The sequence below is a fragment of the Maniola hyperantus genome, chromosome 11 (genome assembly GCF_902806685.2).
Source record: "Maniola hyperantus chromosome 11, iAphHyp1.2, whole genome shotgun sequence".
NCBI lineage: Eukaryota > Metazoa > Arthropoda > Insecta > Lepidoptera > Nymphalidae > Maniola > Maniola hyperantus.
Window position 1 is genome coordinate 3,511,290 of NC_048546.1, and position 22,091 is coordinate 3,533,380.

Here is a 22,091-nt window from a genome sequence, read left to right on the forward strand (position 1 = left end):
CTTATTTCACACCACGGGATATAAATTATACATGGTGTAACCAGAACTCTAGCAAAAACTTAGCGTATATTATACTAACTAAACATAATCCAATACCCATTTGCCTCATTTTGTAAATTACTTTTTACAGTTGTTTATCTGGTTCTGGCTTTCTGGCTTCATTCTACATTGCCTTTATTCAAAATAAACTTTCGAATATCTTGCGTTTGTGACAGCCCTACCACATTTTCGAGTGTTACAAATACAATTTGTTTGAACAGACCAAATAAATATAACATTGTTTACTACATTGTGTATTATATATTCACGTTACACGTAACTATTTATAACTCTTTACAATTTGTTATAAGCTTTGTAATAAGGACGTCCGCCTTCTAATCGGAGGTCGGGGGTTCGATCCCGGGCACGCTCCTTCTAACTTTTCTAAGTTATGTTCGTTTTAAGCAATTAAATAGCACTTGCTTTAACGGTGAAGGAAAACATCGTGAGGGAACCTGCATGCCGAGTTCTCCATAATGTTCTCAAAGGTGTGTCAAATCTACCAATCTGCACGTGGTGGACTATGACCTAAAACAAGCAGGCGATGCAGAGGGTGCCTTCGCGGAGACGAGTTGAGTTTCCGTATTGGTACTTTTTCAGACAATGTCGATAGTCGCAGGACGCAACGTCGCGGCGCATCGGCGCCGCGCCGGCACTGACGCCTTGTTCTAATTTACAATTTAAATCGCAATAGGAACTTGAAGTTTAAATTACATATTATTGATATTGACGTACAATACTATTCGCTTCTTCTTCTTGTAATTCTCGATTATTAGAGGTTAAATAAACAAATAAAAAAGAGCCTCAATAGCTCAACCGGTAAAGGAGTGGACTGAAAACCGAAAGGTTGACGGTTCAAACCCCGCCCGTTGCACTATTGTCGTACCTACTCCTAGCATACGCCTGACGCTTAGTTGGAGAGGAAAGGGGAATATTAGTCATTTAACATGGCTAATATTCTTTACGTTTATTTTCAATCATCGTGTTACATACATAGCATAGGTAGGTAGTATTTGATCTCGAACAATTTGGTTGCATATTCGTTGCCCGTCATTCTAAAGACCGATGTACAATTGCTTTCTGCCGCGCACTGTACGCTGTACGTAGATGTGTACACAAACTTGAGCTTTAAATCAATGCAGTTAAGATCCAGTTTACTATAACGCGGAAGTGTTTCGACTCTCGAATTCTAGCAACGTTTATGAGACGTAAAACCTTATACTAAGCGTACTGTACTTAACTAACTATTTTTGGTCCGACCCGGGAATCGAATCCAGGATCTCGTCATATTCTAACCACTAGGCAGTTGATTGATGATGATGATGATGATTGATGAGGCAGTTGATTGATGAATCTAAATATATAAAAGGAAAAGGTGACTGACTGACTGCTATCAACGCACAGCTCAAGCTACTGGACGGATCGAGCTGAAATTTGGCATGCAGATAGCTATTATGACGTAGGCATTCGCTAAGAAAGGATTTTTGAAAATTCAACCCCTAAGGGCGTGAAATAGGGGTTTGAAGCTTGTGTAGTCCACGCGGATGAAGTCGCGAGAATAAGCTAGTTCAATGTAAACCCTCATCATTATTGATCATACCCCTCCTATATCAAATCAAATCACCTGATCACCTATATCAAATATTTGAAAAGAGCAACCGCCGAGTTTCTTGCTGGTTCTTCTCGGTAGGAAAGGCATTCCGAACCAGTGGTAGATGCATCCGACTATTCGTAAGTACTTGTAAAAGTTTATACGAATAAAAAAGATTTTTATTTTATTTATTTATTTATCATAGTAAGTTAAAGCCCTCGGCAAACTAGGAAAACGACGGTAGACAAAGATTAATGTAATCAAAAGTGTAAACAAATGTACACAAAACGTTAAATTTAACATGAAACTCCCCAATCCCCATGTTGTTCCAACTAACCGACATCAAACAAACTTGTGCTAACTAGTAACTAGTCAAAGAGAACAACGTGTACGCACGGCCACAATACATATTTAATTAGCTTAGCACATTATCTCGATTTCGAACATCTATTCTAAAACACTATTATTTAGTGGGTCATAGGGGATCGACGGGCGAGGCATAACATAACCAATATAACTCGGTAGGACAAATTCTACAAATTCTATCTCTGATGCAAGCGCTTCACGATTGTGACAATCAACAAACAGCAAGTACCACAGTTGGATAGCCTGCCAAGTAGTTCTAACTTCCATCTATCGATCAGTCTAGTGCATCTGCATCTGCCGGTGTAAAAGCCTGAACTACGGTAAATACTAGGTTTTAATGGTAAAGTCTATAATCTAAGAATGAGGTTTATTCGATAAAAAAATTGGTACCTAAGTACCTAAATGTTTCAGCGCAGTTCTAATTGTACGGGTTTGCAAGTATTCTAATATTCATCATTATTTTATCTATGGAATAGATAGGCCCCTCGTGTATAGCGGGAGAGGGGCGGGTCCGACTAGTCTATAATTAAGATTAAAATATGGCTTCGGATTAATCAATTGAAACTCCTAGATCTAGATCATCCGTGGGCGCTCGTGTACTTTATATTGCTAGTGACATCTATTCTATTCCATTCCATCAACCTATATGCGTTCATTGTTGGACGCCTTAGGCCTAGGGCTTGCACCAAACACGGTCCAACGCCTTCTTCCTTCGTCCAACGCCTTCAGGTCATGGGTCCAGCGGGCTTGAGGTTGTCCTACACTGCGCTTACGGTACGCGGTCTCCACTCCAGAACACGCCTGCTCCATCGGCAGTAGGTTCCGCGTCAGACATGACCTGCCCATTGCCTATTCTATGCATTACAATTAGTGGCCCTATAGTATAGTGCGCTAAAGGTCGAGATGGCAATCGGGGTATGAGGCGGAGGGACGCCACGCAAACCCGCACGTCACCCGCGCTCGCTCGCACCGGGTTAGCGCGGGGGTTGTGCGGGTGTGCGGGGCGTTCCCTCCCCGATTGCCATTTCAACCTGTCGCGTACTATAGGTACAAAAAGCGGAAGCGACGTGCGATGTCGACCTTAGAGTTACAAGATAGCGAAGGCGTGCTATTTATAACATTCTATTTACACTGAGATACGGATGAGACGAAACGACGGTGTTGCGTAAGGTTTGAGTGAAACTATCACGATTCTACGTTTATATTATACCTAAATAATTTTAAAATGTAGGTAAAAACACTCATAAAAATTATAAAATATAATTATACCTACTAGCGACCTGTCTCGGCTTCGCACGGGTTGCTTATTACAATTCTCGGGAGGATCTCTAACTTTTTTGAAATAAAATATAACCTATAATCACTCAGGAATAATGTAGCTTTCGACTGGTTACAGAATTTTCAAAATCCGTTCAGTGGTTTCAAAGATCACCCTTTACAAACAAACTTTACCTCTTTGTAATATTAGTATAGATGAGAGCAATAAGTCTAGTGGTTCAGAATACATAATAGCTAGCGATTAAAATAGGTATTCAGGAGGTCGGGGGCTCAATCCCGGGCACGCACCTCTAACTCTTCGGTCATGACTAGCCTGAAATTTCTTATGAGGCCCACAGTTAGTGGCCATGCTTGGTTAGGCCGGGCGGCCGGAGACAATTAATATGCAGCCTTAAAGACATTTAAAAACATACATCAATATAAGTTACACTGTAGGCTATAGCCTTATTAACGTTAGGCACTAAAAGTCTAATAGCATTTTATTTAGGTCTTAACACTGGTAGCAATAAAAAAACCAGTTCAATAACAGCCTTATATAGTTTTGAGTCTTAATTATCACCTCTTGGGTATGAAATATTGGTTATGTAGGTATCTATAAATATATAAAAGGAAAAGGTGACTGACTGACTGACTGACTGACTGACTGATCTATCAACGCACAGCTCAAACAACTGGACGGATCGGGCTGAAATTTGGCATGTAGATAGCTATTACGACGTAGGCATCCGCTAAGAAAGGATTTTTGAAAATTCAACCTCTAAGGGGGTGAAATAGGGATTTGAAATTTGTGTAGTCGACGCGGACGAAGTCGCGAGCATAAGCTAGTACCACATAATAACGTTTCTAATCACTAACATACCAGTCATTTTATCAAGTTTATTATATTCTAGAAACAATCAAATAGGTACCTATATCTAGGCAGTGGTCTGCGCTTCAAAGTCTTGGTTTCCAAGACACTATTTCCAACTGCAAATAATATGTCCCATACCAGTTACCAGGCTACCATAAGGAGGCATAAGTCTTGACAGCTAACAACTTTACAATTTACACGATCGATCGACAATCTTATAATAGTACTTTGTTAAATTTTTTGTAATCAATTTTGAACTTTAATGCATTGTAATAAGTTACTTAGTAAAGTTAGGAAACGGTACGTTTGGGTGGTGTGAGCTCCAATTAGAGCGTCAGTACGCATAACTCACACGTGACCTGCTTTTTCAGGAAAGCACAGACTTTAGGCAGAGTGAAAGACCAAATTGTTGGAAAAATCTTGGAAATAGAATTTATCAAGTACAATAAAATGGCTGTTATACACACGAATGGACAGAGGGACCTAAATATATTTATGGGTCATTCGTGTTTCACTAATACTAAATTACTTTGTGTCATTTATTAGTGGCTTACATTTTTAAAATTAAGTAGGGTACAGTGATCGCGAGAAAAATAATCCAACCTTAAAAGTTGCAACATGCCAGGTCAAAAGACTCGAATTAAATACAGAATCCCAGCTAAAAACTGTTTTTACACGACATCGACATCCCAAAAAAGGAGTGTAATGATTTCAGCCTTCTTCAGGCTTCATGTATTAAGTGAATTTCTTTATTTCACCATAACTTCTAAATATCTGAACAGATCTGGATGTATTGGTATCGTTAGATTCCTCACTTATCATCCCAAATAGACACAGGCTAAAATTGTAAGAAAATAATAATAATTTGATATGGCTCGATAGGATTTTTAATCATACACCTCGTTTGCTGTACTTACAGTAGATTGGACTACTTATTTTGCGTCCATAATACGATGGACAGATCGTGATAGCCTAGCTAGTGGTTAGGATGTCCGCCTCGTATTCGAAAGGTCGGGGGGTTCGATCTCAGGCAGGCACCTCTTCGAACACGGACCGGGCACGGACTTTGCGGAGTTATATTTGCGTTTAAAAAAATTAAATATCACTCGCTTTAACGTTGAAGGAAAACATCGTGAGGAAACCTGCATGCTTGAGAGGTCTTCATAATGTTCTCAAAGGTGAAGTCTGCCAATCCGAACCTTTCTCATACTGAGAGGAGACCCGTGCCAGCGATGGGCTGATCATGATGACTATAACATTTATACTCTCAAGTACCTATGTCCTATAGTTTCAAGTTAAACGCAATTAAGTTTACGCAACTGTCTGTTGTCTGCGGCGGACCTTACTTAACACAGAAGTGACGTGGTATGCAAATAGCAAGTATGTTATGTTGATTCGAGTTCACTTCTAACGCCTTTTTTCATAAAGATCGTGCGTGTAACTTCTGTAGTCTACTGCTCTGTTTTTGATTTATCGTGCAAAATGTCCATAAAATACGATTGTAGTACGGAACCCTCAGTGCGCGAGTCTAACTCGCACTTGGCCGGGTTTTTTCAACTGGCAACCCTAGCAGCACCCACACAAGCTTTGATGAGTCGCTTCATATCCGGTGGCTCCCTTCTACTTATATCTATTCAGATTCGCCTGCCTTTTAATAATTAACTATCAACGCACCATTTTTATTTTCCAGAATTTTTCCAAGTGGTAACCCTACCAGCCCACCCACACAAGCTTTGATGAGTCGCTCCATATCCCGTAGCTTCCTTCTATATGTATTCAGGTTCACCTGCCTTTTAATTATTAACTCTCAACGCACCATTTTTATTTTACAGAATTTTTCCGAATGGCAACCCTAGCAGCCCGGGCACCCACACAAGCTTTGATGAGTCGCTTCATATCCGGTGGCCCCCTTCTATATTAAGTATTGTATTCAGGTTCACCTGCCTATTAATTATAAACTACCAACGCACCATTTTTATGTTCCAGAATTTTCCCAACTGGCAACCCTACCAGCCCACCCACACAAGCTTTGATGAGTCGCTCCATATCCGGTGGCTCCATTCATTGAACGCGTTAAACTTCGTCTGCGTTTTAATTAAAGACCATCATCACACGTTTTTCATTACCGGTTTAGCCAAGTTATGAGTATGATCCTACATATTTGATGAGTTGGCTTATTCAGCCTTACTTAACTCAGACTTTTCAGGGTTCCGTACCCAACTGGACCCTATTACTAAGCCTCTGCTGTCCAACCATCCATTCGTCTGTCAGCGGGCTGTATCTTGTGAACTGTAATAGGTAAGAGAGTTGAAATAAAATCACGAAGTTTGCCCTTCCATACTAAACGATAGATTTATGGCAGTGTGACGTTAGTTTGTTGGAAAATGAATGTATGCATTGTTATTTTGAACGCATTCTTGCCATAGACAAGATTTATTTTTGGTTCGGCCCTCTCCCTTGTCTTTGGCCGCCGTCCGGCTCACGCGCTTTTTGTATACCTCATTGTAAATAATGTAATAATAATGTGATTATAAAATTAAGCTAATGGTTCAACTGCTTTGAAGCATTTCTGTTTATCTTTCTTCCAAAATAACGCGACACACGACGCATCTGTACTCTGCTGAACATAGTTAACTTGAATAGTTAGGTACACTTATGCCGCTGCAGAACTTAATTTAGCAGATGACGTCGCAGGTCGCAATGCCGCGGGCTAGATTCACAATTTAAACTGAAATAATGGACCCGTAGCTCCCGGGGCCATGTAACTAACTAGCTATTAACTAACTAGAAATTAAATGCAGTAGAATCTCTTCTTCTGTTATTTTGTCGACCACCCTGGCGCAGTGGTGAGTGCTTAGGTCTTCGTCGTCATATCCGCTGTTGGTCATAGACATCCACTGTTGGACATAGGTCTCTTGTTAGAGTTCTCGTGTGGGTCTTATAATGATGGGTTCAATCCATACTAATATTATAAATGTGAAAGTGTGTCTGTCTGTCTGTTTGCTAGCCTTTCACGGCTCATCCGTTCAACCGATTTTGACGGAATTTGATACAGAGATAGCTTGCATACCGGGGAAGGACATAGGCTACTTTTAACCTCCTTTTAGGAAGTTTGTTAATAATAAAAAAACCAGCCAAGTGCGAGTCAGGCTCGCGCAACGAGGGTTCCGTATTACAGTCGTATTTTTTCGAAATTGTGCAGGATAATTCAAAAAAACTATGATAATAAAAATAAATAAAAATCTGTTTTAGAATGCACAGGTGAAGTGAAGACCTTTCATATACCCCACTTGATATACCTACTTAGTTATCTTACTTTGAAAATTGAAAATACCTACTAATTATTAATTCATGACCACAATTTAATTTTTTTTGTGATGTAACCACAAATTCACGGTTTTCAGATTTTTCCCTGAATGTCTGCTATAAGACCTACCTACCTGCTAAATTTCATGATTCTAGGCCAACGGGAAGTACCCTGTAGGTTTCTGGACAGACCGACAGACAGACAGACAACAAAGTGATCCTATAAGGGTTCCGTTTTTCCTTTTCAGGTACGGAACCCTAAAAACATGCCACGCAAACGAAGTCACGGATGATAAGTAATCGCTAGGGGATAAAAAGAAAATAAGATCAAGAAAAGTGCTAAAAAGTTAAAAGCTCATTGAAATTGGTGGAAGCTAAGTCGGCAGGCGGCTCATCCCACGCCAGCTTCTTAGCTGTAAAGCCTTTTGAATACAAATTGGCACTTAGTTCACCTGTAGTGGCCAGCCGGCAGCCGATCGTTTGTTAGACTGAAAATATTGCAGCTGTCAGGGGTTTTCAAAGCTACTTGGCTTCATGTATCATGGTGTCTATTATATTAAACGTATCTACCATCGATATAAATGACAATGACAAGATATGGTCAAGCGAACAAAATTTTTCACGGTTTAGAAACCAAATAAATCCACCTCCTGATAATGAACGACCCGTTTGAAATCCAGACGTTACTGAGGTTGCATTGGTGCCTGGTGCATAAGCACCAATGAGTCGGTGCCATTTTGTTTGTTCAATAACCCTGTACAAACAAAGTAATATCAATAATAATAATAATATCAGTAATATCAATAAGTATAATACAATAGGTAAGTCAATCGTATCTACACAAAATGGTAAGCGCGCGTTGTCTTAAAATGATTGAGTATTTACTTTATTTATTCCCAAGTATAGTGCGGGACAAGTCGAGATGGCAATCAGGTAATGAGGCGGGGGGCGGGGGGGCTCATACCCCGATTGCCATCTCAACGTGTCGCGGACTACCTGTGGATGTGGTATTCTCGCGTGACGACTTCTTAACGCCAATTGGGTGCGTGTCAAGGCCACCCACAATGATTTCATGTCTAGGTAATAATGTAACATTTAATTATACCTTTTATCTATACCTTTCGTAATTTGTGGTGCAATAATATAATATAGAGTGAGATATCTCTCTCTCCCTCTCTCTTTGTGTTATTGTACAGTAGGTAGCCGATAAGAAATATTGTAGCAGTACATGACATCGATCTTTAAAATGAGATTTCGGCTTTGTAGAGGGTCTCTATCTCTTACCTATGTGACGTTTTGTCGGTCTCAACGACAGAGACAACACTCTACGAAACCGCTATCTCTTTCTACAAGTCGATGTACACACAGCGTGCCGTATGTCATTTCCAAGATTTCACTGTCGTTTGAAGAATACAATGCTCGCGACTTAGTAGACATAGATATAGCTATCATGACGTGGGCATCCGCTAAGAAAGGAATAATTAAAATTTAAACCCTAAGGGGGTGAAATAGGGGTTCGAAATTTTTGTAGTCCACGCGGATTAAGTCGCGGAAATAAGCTATTTAATAGTATGAATGACTAGCTGATGCCCGCGACTTCGTACGCGTGGATTTACGTTTTTAAAAATCCCATGGGAACTCTTTGGTTTTCCGAGATACAAAGTAGCCTATGTCACTTACCAAATCTTTAACTATACCCATGCAAAAAATCACGTCGATCCGTTGCTCCGTTGCAACGTGATTGAAGGACAAACCAACAAACCAACAAACCAATAAACCAACAAACCAACAAACAAACACACTTTCGCATTTATAATAGGGGTAGTGATATTCCCATGGATCCAAACAGCAAAATAACTTTATGAAGCTCAGTCTAACAAGGTGGCGACAAAGTTTCGCAAACTAAGCTTTCGGTTCCAAGGTCCAAAACAGCGATGTGCTGAATTCAGAATCGCATTGGCAAATGAAATCGCGCGTCCCTCGAGAACAGAGTTGACCTACATTCAATTTATAGAAACTAAATGTAATGAAATAATTTATATTTTGTTTTTTGCAAAATAATACTTTTTAATTTTTTTATTTACTTAGATTATGAATAGAATAGAATAGAATGTTTTTTATTCATGTAAACTTTTTACAAGTGCTTATGAATAGTCAGGTAGTTTTAATTTACCACTGGTTCGGAACGCCGTTCCCACCGAGAATAACCAGCAAGAAACTCGGCGGTATGAAAATATTACAATATAAAATTCAAAGTCCTGACTGACTGACTGACTGACTGACTGACTGACTGACTAACTGACATAAATATCAACGCACTGCCTAAACCGCTGGTCCTAAAGACATGAAATTTGGAGGGTCTATTCTTTGTGAAGAGTAGGTATGGAACCTACTCTTCACAAAGAAGAAAGGATTTTTCGAAATTCCACCCCTAAGTGGGTTAAATGGGGGATGGAAGTTTGTATGAAAGTCGGTCATTTGTCAAGTTATTTGCATGAAAATTGGTAGGTATTTGGGGTTTCGGTCACAAATGAAGAAATACGTGTTTCAGGATTTTTGGAAAATTTGTCCATAAGGGTGGTAAAATAGGGGATGTAAGTTTGTATGGGAAAGTTTTAATTATTGATATTATAATTGACTTGAAATTTGGAAAGTAGGTTTTTTCTTGAGGTTAGTTGTCAGCTAAGAAACGACTATGAGAAATCCCCCCCCCCCCTAAAGGAGTGAAATGGGGGTTGGAAGGTTATATGTGTTATTCGGTGCTGTTCAGAGTGCGTGTCTTGATGTTATAATGTTTGTTTCTAAAAAAAAAATGCCATTTGTTTCCTGTAGGCCACGCGGGCGAAGCCGCGGGCAGAAGCTAGTATTACAATAAAACTTAAAGCTAGCCCTATCTAATTACATATTATACAAATCATGCCCACGTGCCAAGAATACTGGCTGCATTTCCGCGCTAAACAGCTAGGGTGAATAACGTAGTAACTGAATCACGCGTATTAAAAATTTTTGTCTGTTTGTCTGTCTGTATGTTTGAACAGGCTAATCTTCAGAACAGCTGAACCTATTTTGACGGGACTTTCACAGACAAGTAGAGGATTAACCAAGGAGTAACATAGGCTACTTTTGTAACCGTCTTTCAAAAAGGAGGAGTTGTGTTTTTCTATCAATGTAAGGACACCGTATCGATTTGCATATTTTTTTTAACCGATAGAGAAACTTTGCGACATTGTTCTATAAAAAAAATGGATTTACGAAATTTGGTACAAAGATACCAAAGGTACCTTGCATCCTGGGGACGGATAGGCTACTTTTTGTCCTGGAAAATTAAAAGTTTCCACGGTATTCTTAAAAACCACACGGGCAAAGCCGCGGGCTAGTGTTTAAATAAAAATGAACCCCCGAAATGTATGTGTAATATACGCGCATAACTTCTGAACGACTGCACTAAATGGTTTCTTTTTTGTTGTATTTATAATAATTGTTAGGACAAGGTTTGTATGACAGATTTTTTTGGAAAATCCACGGGAAAAGACAGATCCCGCGGGACGCGGACGAAGTCGCAGGCAACAGAAAAACACGAGCAGCTGTCGCTGTCGCGTACACATGTCGCGACAGTATAATCCGCAGTGCAATCAATTATTCTATTCCCGTAGTGTAAGGGTGGTAAATTGTGCGGAATGGAAATATACCCGGATACGGAATAATCTACCACCTTACAAAGATTAGAGGAAAAAAAAGATAATTTTACTTACTTGATCTATCTACCTAGTAAAGAATAGAAGCTAGCCGTCGACTCCCTTGTAATGTATATGAGGTGTTATAAATGAAATTTGCTAGATGTTAGGCAAAATTGTTTTTAATGTAACTTTTACCGGGGTCGCTTAATACATAGTGATGGCTAATAATGCTTAGTTATTCTAGCTTAATGCCAAGACTTAATTTAGATACATTAGAATGCCTTAGGTAGATAGTACATAAAATCTATGTTTTAAATTTAAGATGCCATTGGCATGGAATAGACAATGACACAGTAAAATTCATAAAATTGTTTCAAAATAAAAGCTCAGTAGTAAAGACAGGGTTCTTACTGTACACATACACTAAGAAGGTTCACTAAACTGTTCCAGGATACAAACATTTGCTTACTTGTAGGTGCGAAGACTGCAAGGTAGCTGGACGGCATCGGCCAAGCTCCCAAAACTCGATTTAACTTGATTCTTCACAACCGAAATGTTTCATTACAAAGATTTTTCACCAAGTCTTATCCATAGAATTAAGTTGCCAACGTGAATGTGCAAAAGAAATAAATACGGAAAACGAAAACTAAAAACGGAAACGCAAACGGAAAACGGAAACCCTGCAACAAAGAAAACAAGATTATAATTTGTGCTGTGTGAAAATTTCGACACGTGGAATTTTCCCGATCAAACACAACTCACCTATTGAACTCCTGGCCACCAATGGTTTTCAGGAGTCCCCCACAACCCATTATCCTCATTTATTTGGGAAGGTAAAATAACTGGAACTGAAAGGGAAAATCATGAAATTAGGATTTTCTCTAACCAAACCGCCATTTTGTCGAATCCACATTACTTGATTTTTCACTCACCATAATTGATGAAACATTGAAATACGTTAGGATGATTAAATTTATAACTATTGTATTTTCCCAGGCGAAGCCATGGGCGAAAAAGAGTGAGATTTTCCTGGAACGAAAAAAATTCGTCTTCACATGTTGACTCCAGAAAAATTCTAAATCTCACCAATCGGTGTTGCCTGACGCAACCCGAGTGTGGCCGCTCTCATTTAGTTTGATCATAAAGCCAATTCATTTTTGAATATTTGCGGAACCTAAGGATATATTATAAGAACCGTTTTGTTAATGACTTAACAATAAACAAATGATATTATGGTTTTATTTAATTATTTTTGTTTTATTTTTACGACAATTGACAACGAAGCAAACGCCATCTATTGTGGCTCGAATGAACTCTGAACAATCGACCCACGCGTAGTTCTGCACCTTGATGCTAGGTGGCACCAACATACTTTGAACAAAATAGATTTTAATTAAAAGCGAAACGCTAATTAGTAGTTCAAAATTTACAACGTCACAATACTTCCCCTCCTACGAAAAGGTTCAACAGGTTGAACCACGCTGCCCTCAGCGTCATCCAACAACTACTAACAATTTGCCTGAAACAAACAAAAAAAACACAGAAGTTACGCGTGAACGCACATCTACTACTAACAAGGAAAATTGTCTAACAAAATAAATATACTGAAAACAGTGTAAGGTTTTATACATTATACTTAACTACACAACCCTAACTTCTAAAAAGAATATATACAAAAAAACTTCATGGTGTCTAAGACACTTGAGTGGAAACATCTTGGCATCATTCTTCAGCTGACTGATAGAATGCGTCTAGGCCTACGGTGGTTCACTCTTTTAAACTACCATCGTAATATTTGTTACTCAACAAATACGGAAAATCTGGTTGTGAACGGGTCCATCTGATATGGCAACCGTTCTCTATCCCATTCGGAAAAATAAAACCGAATCAAAATCGGAATATTAGAAAAAAAAAACGAAATAACTCTCCTAGAAAATAGATCTCGGAACAGAATCGGAAAAATAACAGAAATGATCCATTATCTAGAAGGAAAACGAAAACAAAACACAAAACCCCCCCTTTTCGTTATCCCCAAAGTACGATATTTGCATTTTTACTTTCTCTACCGGTTGGTCTACCACAAGCATTCCAATCATCACATATTCATCCCTACATACATCCACTACATTCATCCTCAACTGAACCATGGTAATGTAACTGTTAATTCAGAACATCACTACACTCATACAAATTCCTAATTGAATATTGATAACTTAAATATTCAAACAGTTTAGACCAAACTAAGTAATGGCAAATATCTACTTCTTAATATCCTTAATATGCCAAGTGCCTATTGGGTGGTTGTCAGCTACTCTAACTAGTTCGTAAACCAAAGGTGACAAAACCTTGACAACCCTGCACTTTTCATACTTAGGTGCCAGCTTAGCTGCGAAAAAATTTGTAGCGTCGCTTTGTGGATAGGTCTTTTTCCACACTATGTCCCCAACAGAATAGCTTGCAGACCTACGCCTTAAGTTGTAATGCGTTGCATACTCTGCATGAGCCTGAAACAAATTTCTCCTAACCTGACCAAATATGTCCTCCAAAGATCCAAACTTTCCTGCGTATTCCTCCCTTGGAATTCCGGCCTCGTACTCCTTATCCGTGTCCTTATAGAAGGAACCATTTAAGACCGGTTCTCTAGCGTGGACAAGGAAGAACGGGGAGAATCCAGTGGATTCATTAACCGCACTGTTTATGGCGAACTGGACCTTGTACAGGTTTTCGTCCCAGGACCTGTGGTTATCTTTCACAAAAGCGGCTACAGCAGTCATAACAACCTTATTGTACCTCTCAACAAGGTTAACTTGCGGAGTGTACAGTGGTGTGTAGTGTAATTTCGGAATATTATAACGCTTAATGAGATTACGGAATTCAGATCCTGTAAATTGGGACCCATTGTCCACAATCACAGTCTCTGGAACACTATGGTTCAAGAATACAAAATTCTCTAGCGCTTTAACAACAGCGGCACCTGTGGCACGCCGTAACGGAAACAACATTGTATATTTCGAAAAACAACACGTCACCACAAAAAGAAATGTAAATCCTGATTTAGACCTAGGCAAAGGTCCGACTAAATCAGCCGAAATGACCTGAAAAGGTCTCTCGCAGACTTTAGGCTTCCCTAGCAGACCTGGAGTGGCTGATGTCGTGTGTTTATACGCAGAGCAAGTATCACAATTCTTAACGTACTCAACCACGTCCTTATACATACCACGCCAAAAATATCTGAGGGATAATCTGCGATGAGTTTTGAACACACCAAAATGACCTGCAGTTGCGTCTGCATGGTTTTGTTGCATAATTCTAAGGATGTCGTTCTTGTGGACTACCTCTTTCCAGTCGAACTCACTGAGAAGCTGGTATTTACATTTACTGTAACGATATAGTTTATCGTTCAAAATACTAAAATTCGGAAAATTTGCTGGATTGATTTTACAGCCATTAAATGTTTTGTCATACCAGTCATCTACCAAAACTTGTTGACTAGAGTTATCATTACGATCACCAACTACATCTACGTGTATGAGTCTCGACAAGGTATCCGGAACTACATTATCACAACCCTTCCTATGTTCGATAACAAAATTATACTGTGATAATCTACAACCCCATCTGGCGAGACGTCCTGAGGGATTTTCTAAATTTAAGAACCACTTTAGGGATGCATGGTCTGTGATAATTGTGACTGGCTTGGAACCAAAATAAGCCTGAAATTTCTCCACTGCAAAAATCACAGCTAGAGCCTCGCGTTCCGTCGCGCTGTAATTCCTTTCGTTTTTATTTAGGCTCCTACTGACATACGCAATGGGATGATCGCAACCATCGGTTTCTTGCGTTAGCATACCGCCAACACCATATGCAGAAGCATCACAATGTATTTTGAATGGTTTTTCAAAATTCGGTACCGCAAGAACAGGTGCGGTTACCAACGCATTCTTCAATGTATTAAATGCTACCTCTGCCTGTTCGCTCCACTCAAATTTAGGTGCGTTCTTTCCTTTACTCGTTAGTCTATTGAGTGGTGCAGCGATGGTTGAAAAATTCCTAATAAAGCGCCTGTACCAAGAACAAGTGCCTAGGAAAATCTTTACCTCCTGTGCAGTTTTTGGGGTCGGAAAGTTCAAAACTGCGGCAACTTTTCCAGGATCTGTGCGTAAACCAAATTCATCCACTATATACCCTAAATATTTCAAAGAGTTTCTAAAAAAATTACATTTATCAAAATTTATGGATAGTTGAGCCATTTTTAGTTTATCCAGAACTCTGTTTAATAAAATTAAATGGGTTTCAAAATCAGCAGAACAAATAACAATATCATCTATATAACAAAATACTATTCCATTTTCAATATCACTACAAAATTTTTGATTAAATAACTGGTCCATTAACCTCTGCTGTCGTGCTGGTGCACCGCATAGGCCAAACGGCATGACTTTAAATTTGAATAACCCTCTACCAGGAACTGTAAAACTGGTTTTTTCCTGAGAGTCGTTAGCTAATGGAATTTGCCAGAAACTTGAACTTAAATCAATCGATGATAAAAACCTTGCCTCTTTCAAGCTATCTAGAATTTGTGGAATGTACGGTATTGAGTATGAATCCCCCTTTGTCACTGAATTTAATTTCCTGCAATCTAGGCAAAATCTCCAGTCTCCATTTGCCTTTTTCACTAAAATTGCTGGGTTATTCCAAGGGCTTTCACTCGGAGTAACTACGTCCATTTCCAGCATCCTATCTAACTCTTTACTTAAAGCTTCCTTCTTTTCGGGAGAAAGTGGATATTGTTTTATTTTTATTGGCAAGGCATCACCGGTGTCAATAACATGTTCAATTAATTTTGTTCTACCCAATCCAATTTTCGTTGAAGAAATATCTAAAAATTTATTTACTACAGACTGGGCTAATTCTTTCTGTTGAGATGATAAGTTTTCAAAAGAAGTGATGGTATGAATTTGTTCATTATCAATCGCACAAATATTGTAAAATTGAGAAGGTGCCTTAATTAATTCTAAATTATCAAAAATGCCAGGGGCTAACTGAAATGTTTTCCAAAAGTCACAGCCAAAAATAACATCCGCTATTATAGAGGGTACTACAAAAAATTTTATTATGTGAGTTACGGAATTATAAGTAATCGGAATAAACATATAACCCATGCAATCAAGTTTGTCTCCATTTGCCACTGAAAATGTGGTATCAATACTGCTATGCAATTTATAACCGAATCTCAAAAAAACCTTGTGCGCCTGGTTACCCAAAATTGACGCGCAAGCACCGGAATCTAGTAAACCTGTAATCTCAAAACCGTCAACAAAAACCTTTAAATGTGGCCTAAAGTCTCGTTTATCCACTGAATACAGAACTGTGTCAGGTAAAAGGGATGTTTTGTTGTTAATGACCAAGTTCTTTACTTGTGTCTCTGCACAGTTCTTACTAATTAGTTTTTTGAATTTTTGTCCGGAGCGGGTTTACTAATCGCCTTTTTACTACAACTTGGACATGTCTTTACTGTAAAGTTCTGACGTCCACACGAAAAACATCTAATAAATTTCGGAACTGTCCTGCAAAATTTAAAGGAATGGTTACCCTTGCCGCACTTGTAACATAGTTGTTTATTTGTTTTCGTAAAATTAGTGCCTTTACTTGTATCAACCTTAGGTGCAGGTGTGACTGAAAGTGTGTTTATCTGTTTTGTCACTTGTTTGTAAGCAAACTCTGAACTTAAAGTTGCCTTACTGTTAGTAGGCTCAGAAAATAAGGCGGAACGCTGCCTCGCAGCCTCTAGTTTGCGACACTTTTCCTTCAACATTGCGACAGACTTAATGTCAACAAGAGCTAATTGTTCTGAGTAAAAAGGGCGAATATTATGTAATAAAATTTGTAACTTTTGTTCTTCGGAAAGTGGTGTTGACAACCTTGAAAACATGCAAAACATTACAGCGAAATAGATAGACACAGGTTCTTCAGAGCCTTGTGTTCTTGCTCGAATTTCACCTAGCAACCTGTAGTCATAATCTACTGCATCAAATTCCTCTAAAAATAAAGTTCTCAATTCTGACCAAGACGAAACTTGACATTTGTTGCCTCTGTACCATAACAATGCTCGGCCTGTAAAAAGATGAAATGCAGAAACAAATAATTTTCCATCTGAAACGCCATAAGATCTTTTATATTCCTCAACGCGTTCGATGAAACTGCGCGGATCACCCTGTCCGTTGAAATGTAACTTCCACTTGGCAACATTTTTATCACCAGTGCAGTCAACGGCGGTACTCTCGGAATCCAGTGATTCGTCGTGAGACGACTCATTGTCAGCATCTAATCTGGAAATCAAACTCTGCAACTTTGTATGTAATTCACTCTTCCTACTTATTAAGCTGAGTTCGGAACACTGTATTCTTAAAATTCTAAAGTACAAATGTGAAGCTAAAGCTTTAGACCTACAGAGGGCATGTCTATCTTTAGTGTCAGAACACTTTTTTAATAAATCTTCTAAGTCTTGAAGTTTTTTAGTAATAACCCCTAACTCACTTTCAGAAGAGAAATCTGTCTCTAAAATTGATTCAGAAGGAATTTCCTGAATTAATTGTTTTAACTGTTTCTTTAAACCTAGCACTGTAGGTGCTGGAGTTTCGGAACGAATGGATACCTCATAACACAATTCGTCCTTCAAAAGTGAATGAAACTGGGCAAAAGTCTGTTCCATTGTGTTAAGTCAAAACACATTTAACAAAATATCGAGCTTGTGTAACTGTCTATGTTTAGCCTTATACAAATTGGTTAAACACAAACACAAAAGAAGTTATTTAAACTATTAAATATACACAAGCAAAATACACAACAAAAACAATATTCTTACGTCTATCCTAACCTATTTTATCAATTATGTTCCTATTCCAAAATATTGTTAATAATACAAGCACATATTATTACTATAGTAAACAAAATATAACAAAATAAACTTCCCAAAATTGAATAAATGATTGTAAGGTGCAGTATCACCTTTATGAGTACACAGTGTGTTACAACCTTTACAATTACAAAAGTAAACAGGCAGCAAAGTTGCAATGAACTCTGACTAGCATATTATCTTTCAAAAAAAAACAAAGAGATTGTGCAATGGTTTGATGACTGTTACTTTACACTTTTAACACATAACCTAAAATACAACAAAATCTGTTTCTAAATGTCACTTTAAACTACCAGCATTCAATTAAACTTAACATGTTTTGTGTGTGAAGTAGCTTTTATCATAACCTTAACACAGCTCTAAACAAAATTTCAACAAAATAATGAAGTATCAAGTCACTGAAAAAAAATTGTTCATAACTTCCTACTTGAACTTAATGTAATCTCTGAATATAGTTTATATATTTAGTTTCACAAGTTGTAACTCTTAGTATTTATAAATGTATGTGTGTAACTAGTTAACGGCACATAGCGTTTCAAAACTTTAATTATACTAAGTTACCGGAAATTTCAAACATAAGATGTACTTACTATTGAAAGCAATACCCAACAACAACTCAGTTAAGCAATGTTTATTACTAAACTGAAGGCAAACATTCACTTATACACCTCCAAGGTAAGTCAAATAACATAATTGAACGGCATAAGCACCATTTATAATGTGTTAATTAAATAAGAAAAAAAACCAATGTTGGACTATACTCAGAAAATTACTTAAACTATCAAACAAAATTTCTAACTATTAGTTATTATTTAGTTAGTTAACCATAAAAAACAGCTTAGTGCTCTTTGCAATGTGTCACTACTTAGAAAATTGTACAATCAGCGGAGTACATTTCATAAAATTCACAAAATTTCTCAAAATATACTGAAATAACTATATAAAAAAACGTTCGGGCGCCATTTGTAAGGGTGGTAAATTGTGCGGAATGGAAATATACCCGGATACGGAATAATCTACCACCTTACAAAGATTAGAGGAAAAAAAAGATAATTTTACTTACTTGATCTATCTACCTAGTAAAGAATAGAAGCTAGCCGTCGACTCCCTTGTAATGTATATGAGGTGTTATAAATGAAATTTGCTAGATGTTAGGCAAAATTGTTTTTAATGTAACTTTTACCGGGGTCGCTTAATACATAGTGATGGCTAATAATGCTTAGTTATTCTAGCTTAATGCCAAGACTTAATTTAGATACATTAGAATGCCTTAGGTAGATAGTACATAAAATCTATGTTTTAAATTTAAGATGCCATTGGCATGGAATAGACAATGACACAGTAAAATTCATAAAATTGTTTCAAAATAAAAGCTCAGTAGTAAAGACAGGGTTCTTACTGTACACATACACTAAGAAGGTTCACTAAACTGTTCCAGGATACAAACATTTGCTTACTTGTAGGTGCGAAGACTGCAAGGTAGCTGGACGGCATCGGCCAAGCTCCCAAAACTCGATTTAACTTGATTCTTCACAACCGAAATGTTTCATTACAAAGATTTTTCACCAAGTCTTATCCATAGAATTAAGTTGCCAACGTGAATGTGCAAAAGAAATAAATACGGAAAACGAAAACTAAAAACGGAAACGCAAACGGAAAACGGAAACCCTGCAACAAAGAAAACAAGATTATAATTTGTGCTGTGTGAAAATTTCGACACGTGGAATTTTCCCGATCAAACACAACTCACCTATTGAACTCCTGGCCACCAATGGTTTTCAGGAGTCCCCCACAACCCATTATCCTCATTTATTTGGGAAGGTAAAATAACTGGAACTGAAAGGGAAAATCATGAAATTAGGATTTTCTCTAACCAAACCGCCATTTTGTCGAATCCACATTACTTGATTTTTCACTCACCATAATTGATGAAACATTGAAATACGTTAGGATGATTAAATTTATAACTATTGTATTTTCCCAGGCGAAGCCATGGGCGAAAAAGAGTGAGATTTTCCTGGAACGAAAAAAATTCGTCTTCACATGTTGACTCCAGAAAAATTCTAAATCTCACCAATCGGTGTTGCCTGACGCAACCCGAGTGTGGCCGCTCTCATTTAGTTTGATCATAAAGCCAATTCATTTTTGAATATTTGCGGAACCTAAGGATATATTATAAGAACCGTTTTGTTAATGACTTAACAATAAACAAATGATATTATGGTTTTATTTAATTATTTTTGTTTTATTTTTACGACAATTGACAACGAAGCAAACGCCATCTATTGTGGCTCGAATGAACTCTGAACAATCGACCCACGCGTAGTTCTGCACCTTGATGCTAGGTGGCACCAACATACTTTGAACAAAATAGATTTTAATTAAAAGCGAAACGCTAATTAGTAGTTCAAAATTTACAACGTCACAGTAGCGGTGGGCGAAAATTAATGAATACACGAGCACTTCTACGTTTAGCTAACTAATGAAGCCCGAAACAAACACAACGCACGACAACAGCGCGGCGCGACGGAGAGGGCACGCAACGTTACACTGAGCGCACATCTACGCGTGTACGATCTGAAAGGAGATGAACAAAAATTGTATGTACGCGTGCCCCAGAATGTACAGATATTATTATTATATATCATTTGCTCTCACGCCCGTGTACAAAATAGATACATATAAAAGCCAAAAAAGTTTATAATATACTTACATACATAAAAATAAATAAACCTACATAAACATTACATACATACATATTTGTACCGGGCGGAGGGTTACACCCCGGCAGGGGAGACCAAACGGCCGGGGGTCAGGGCGACAGGTGAAGAAATCGGCGGACTATCCTAGCAGGCGGACGAACCACTAGGCTATCACAGCTTATGGAAATGGATAGTGCCCGGCAAATAACTTGGACCTGAAGCAGCGTAGTGGGAGAAAATTGGCGAATCCGGAAAGCGAAAGACGACGTATCAACCAAGTGCACCCGCCATTCGCCAGCTAATTGCGTCAATGCTCTCGTTGTTTGCCAGGCACTGTAAGAACAATGTAAATGGAAACACTTTACACTAGCTTGTGCCGACAGCGCGAACGTCGAAGTGTGCGAACGCCTCCCTTCTGATTCGGTATTAGAAATCATCATCATTAGCCTGTGGACGTCCACTGTTGGACATAGGCCTTCCCTAAAGAGCACCACCACACCCGGTCCTCAGCCTTCCTCATCCAGCCACTTCCCGCCAGCCTCTTTATATCGTCAGTCCATCGTGCTGGAGGGCGTCCCACACAACGCTTGCTTAAACGCGGTCTCCACTCAAGGACTTCCGGCTCCAACGCCCGAATTAGAAATACCTACCCCTCATCTGTTATTTACTCATGATAGAGAATACCACACACTATTCGTCCTAACGTCACCCTAAGCCGAGGTCCGAGTCTCACATGAGGCGCCCTTATAGGGCGACGTTACCCCCCGATGTCGTCGAGCCCTAGGACTCAACCCCAAACTTCTGGCCAACCCACCGGTGACGCTGTGGCAGAAAGTAGGGCTAGCAGTATAACACACTGGGCATTCACACCCTCATTGCTATCTCGAGCTGTCGCGTGCAATACCTAACTTCTTTCCCATCTGCGCAACTATGGGGTTGCCTTCACCTGGGTTAATTCACGTGCGAGTTAAACTGCGCGAAACCGTGAGTAAAATAATAAAATCTGCACTGCAAGCTTATGACCCGCTCATCGACCAGGAACTTTAGGTATTCGTCGATTCGATAAACTCTTCAGAACTTGGAGGAAAGATACCCTTCGTATATCATACTGAACAATAGGCTACACTACACCTATCAACTGAACAATAGACGCCCGTTCCCAAGTGGAAGGAAATGGGACCTGTCAATACAACCTGTCAATACAGCCCATAATGCCCACATACCTAATGGAGTAAGACTTCGTTATTTAATAAAAGCTGTAAGTTTCTCTGCGTATTTTCCCCAACACAGGCAGGAACGATCAGCGACTATGAAGTTTGGATCATGGTGACTTTGGCAGATAACAGGTAACTAATAAAGGTGTAAA